Source organism: Lissotriton vulgaris, chromosome 1_1 (assembly GCF_964263255.1).
Source record: "Lissotriton vulgaris chromosome 1_1, aLisVul1.2, whole genome shotgun sequence".
In the NCBI taxonomy this organism is placed as follows: Eukaryota; Metazoa; Chordata; class Amphibia; order Caudata; family Salamandridae; genus Lissotriton; species Lissotriton vulgaris.
Window position 1 is genome coordinate 651,734,784 of NC_141685.1, and position 4,208 is coordinate 651,738,991.

Sequence of the window (4,208 nt, forward strand, 5' to 3'; positions counted from 1 at the left end):
CCACAGCGACACATTCCACCTCTTCTTCCACCAAATCCTCCTCATCATCCTTCTCCATCAACATCCTAGATAAACAATCTGCCTGAAAATATTTACCTCCCGGTAGGTGATTCAATGCAAAATTATACTCTTGTACTTTGGATACCAGTCTGGTCAACCTGGCAGACATGTTGTTACCTTTACTTTTGCTACAAATGCATGTAAGAGGCTTGTGATCTGTATACATTTCAAATCTGTGACCCCAGATTTACATTTAACATTTTTGAGCTGCCCAGACACAAGCCAAAGCCTCATGCTCGATAGTACTGTAGAGTCCCTCGAACTGCTTGAGGTATCTAGATCTAACGCCAGTGTCTGCTCTCTGCCATTCACCGTCTGACTGAGCACCACCCTCAAATCTCTCATACTATAGTCCACGGTTGTGACTGAAGAACTAACATTCTGAAAATCCTGAGGAGCTTGAGCTGTAACAATTAGCTCTTTCACCTTTGTAAATACCCCATCCAGTTCTTCCGACAGCACAAACGTCTGCCCCTTTTTAAGCAATGCATGTAGAGGCTCCACTATCTGAGCATAGTTACCCACAAATCTGGCATAAAACTCCACCAGTCCTAAGAAAGAGCGTGGTTTGTCCTCATCACTGGTAGCCCTTGATTCTTTAAGCACTCCAATCACTGAGAAATTAGGTGGAATGCCTTCCCCAGACACTGTGTGGCCCAGGTATTTCAACTCTCTCACTCAAGCTTGCATTTATCCTTTCTTACAGTCATACCACGCTCCCCCAGAATAGAAAACACCTTCTTCAACAGTTTATAATGTTCCTCTGAGCTTTTTGAAAAAATATAGATATCGGCCAAATAAGCTTGCACCCCCTTCATGCCTTGGTACAGAGTTTCCACCAGCCTCTGAACTTGTATACTCTGAAAGTAGTTAAAAACGTAGTCAATTCCTGGGACTCCACAGCTAACGGCACATCATGATAGGCCGACTTCATGTCAATTAGGGAGAACCACTTGGCTACAACCAAATTTGTCAAGTGCTCATGGATCTTAGGAAGGGTTTGGCAGTCCACGATAGCTTTAAGCTAGATCTATTACCTCAGTTAGAGAAGGGTTTTTACAGCTTAGAATCCTTTCTTTGATTTTGCTTGAGGCACAATTTAACACAAATTGATCTCTGATGTAATTGTCCAACAATGGTCCGAACCCACAAGAGGTTGCCAGAACCCTCAGCGCTGAAATGAACACCTCCACCTTTTTTGATTCCCCTTGTTTGCTCTTATAACAATGATATCTTCCAACATTATATGTGGAGTGTCTGAAAATTGCTTCTTTACTCTAGCAATTTCCTCTAAATAAACATTCCCGTGTCTGTCTCTAGACTGACCTGGAGGATGAGGAATTGGGGCAAGCTATCACAAATACGCTGCACCGCCTGTCCCAAGCTTTCAAAAAGCAAAGCAAACTTGCGAGCAGGAGAATTCTCTGACGCATCAATGGCAACCAAGTGATTTTTAAATCACCGGAACTACCCTGACCACATCATGGATGGTTTACCCAGGAGGGGGTTGCATAGTTTGATGAGGTGTTGCCATTGTTTTGTGTCTAAAATTGGCAAAGTCACCTTTAATTTAAACCCTTCAAAATGAGTAAATCCCCCACAAGAATAAAATGAAATACTGCAGATTTCTAAGAATTTAGGAGTCAGCACTGTTTTAAGATGTGTGTGTCACAGAGTGTAGGAAGGTGGATACCTGACTATGGTTACCCCAGATTTTTTGCCTACTGTTTCGCTGGTTTTCAACTTAGTTGGCCTGGGATCCTGCTAATCAGGGCCCCAGGCTATATGCTCTCTCTGTAAAATGGTCTCCATGTACCCTAGGTACATTACCAATTGGACATTGGGTCACCTTATCAGCCCCTGTACAGTGTACTATAGGTACCCAGGGCATAGGTGCATCCAAGGCCTACCAGGGGCTGCAGCATAACTTTTGCCACCCCTGGCTGGCTATCCAATCTGACACAACTGGCTGAGCACTCAGCTGGGGCAAGCTAGTGTAATCACCCCTTGCTTAGATATAGTATACCTATATCTAAACCTATATCTGGACACATATACACCTATAAGTCACTCCTATGGCAGGCCTTAACAATCCTGAGGCAGAGTGCTTGGTTTTATGTGATATGGTGCTCTGGCATGAGCTGAGCCTGTCTGCAGCTTTCGGGACCAACTCTCTTAGCTGTTCTGGGATATTGCCATACCATATACTCTTAAGCGCATTATAATCCTCGCGGTTACTTGCTGACTTTGGTTTGGCTTGATCAAAACAAGTCATGTAAGTTGTCATACGCTTTGGAATACTACCCCCTAGCCAGATCTGGCGACGGTAGTGCCATTCCACCCTTCTAGAGGGAGAAGACATGTTACTTTGCTTAAACGCGGTTAAATCTCCCCAGAGCCTCAGCATCACAAAATGGATGCTGCTGCCACAGACACAAGTCTGGCCTCCTGCTGCTGACTGAAACTCCGACAGGGGAGGCCTGGAAAAATGGTATCCTGTCACAGGGAGGTGTTACACCACCCCAGACAGGAGATAGTGGGGCAGGGAGGGCTGAATGAAACTAGACACTGCCTTGGGCGCACAAGGCGTCCCTTGCATATTCCAGTTCAAACCGGTGCTGGGGCACTCCAGCACCAGCTCTGGTGCGAAACTGGACAAAGGGAAAAGGGTGTAACCACCCACCTCCTGGGTCCCACCCATTGGAGGGACCTAGCATGTGATCCAGCCCCTTGATTTGGAATAAAGATAGGAGCTGTGCCAATGCAAACTAGATCATCCTGACTGAAACTTTGAAACAAAACTCTGGACCCTTCAACATCCTACTCAACGTAGAAGATTAAAGAATCTCCCTTGTGGTCAAGGAGTGGCCACCTTGTGCAAGCAGGCACTATCAGCGCATCAAGACTTCCTTTACTGTTGCTTCTGCTGAAGCTCGAACGACAGAGACCAACAAGACCTAGACTCCAAGACTTCCAACAGCCCGATCCACAGTCCTAGCAAAGCTTAGACCCGTGGAGGCGACGTGAGACGTGGGACCGGCCATCTTGAAAAGTCAACAAAGTGCTTCCTGTGCAGCTCCCGAGGCTCTCTCGATGCTGTGCTTAGGGGTTTAAGAAGGCGGAGCCCCAAATAGCCTGTGCTCCAAAGATCACCTCTCCACACTCTCTGAGTGCTGCGTGGGGCCCTTTTGCACATTTCCTGCTCAACGCGTTGTCCGGTCAATTGCCCATGGGCTAGTGGCCTCTGTGACGACAAACCTACAATTTTGAACTGCTGGTCTGGTTTCTCCAGACTGGCCCTAGCTCCCCTGAAAAGGAGCCACCGATCTGACCCTCCCGGTCCGATCAAGAAGACATCTTCGAGTCCTGCGTGGTTTGCCTTTACCAACGCTTGGTGACTCCGATTCGAGTACCGACACCGCCGACAGCAAGAGCCTTTGTGGGACAGCTCATGTTCACCAGCTGGTCATCCTCAATTCTTCCTGTTCCACGTGGCAGCGGAGACAATCTACTCAACAGCAGCTGATCGCAACCCGACATTGCCTGGTTCCGTCCTGGTTCCACCCCGGTCACTAACTAGTGACCCAGACTCTGTCCCCTTTGCTTTCAGGTACTCTTCATCTTCGATCCACCCTTGGATCCAACCAGACTCTTCTCTCCTGGCCGCCTGCAGCATCTTTTCCTTCAGGCTCCATAGAACTTCCCGAAGAAACCCGACACACTTTGGCACCTATGCACCTGCTTCCTGTGGGTGAGGTAACAATATAACTCTGGTGCTCCTGTAGTGGTTTACACCTCTAGTGTTGCAGTTTTAAGTGGCTAAGTTCTAGTCCAGTCGGAAGTCTCCTAAACCTATCACTTTCTGATTTTTACGCACCATTGACTTGTATGGTAAACGAGGTTGCCAATAGACACTGCACCCTCATCCTGTGGGCCTCCTATGTCCTAACCTTCGTTAGTCCAGTGTATGCCCAGCGATCCCAAGGCCCTAGGCCTAACCATTGTTCGTGACGTGGTAGTTATACCACTTTTTTAATATATGGTTTGAGTGGCCACCCGGCCTATCCATAATTGTGCAGCTTATAGTATGTTATACTGTGTTCTTTGTTTAACGCTTGTGCTTCTGTGCTCATAAAGAGTATAGGGGA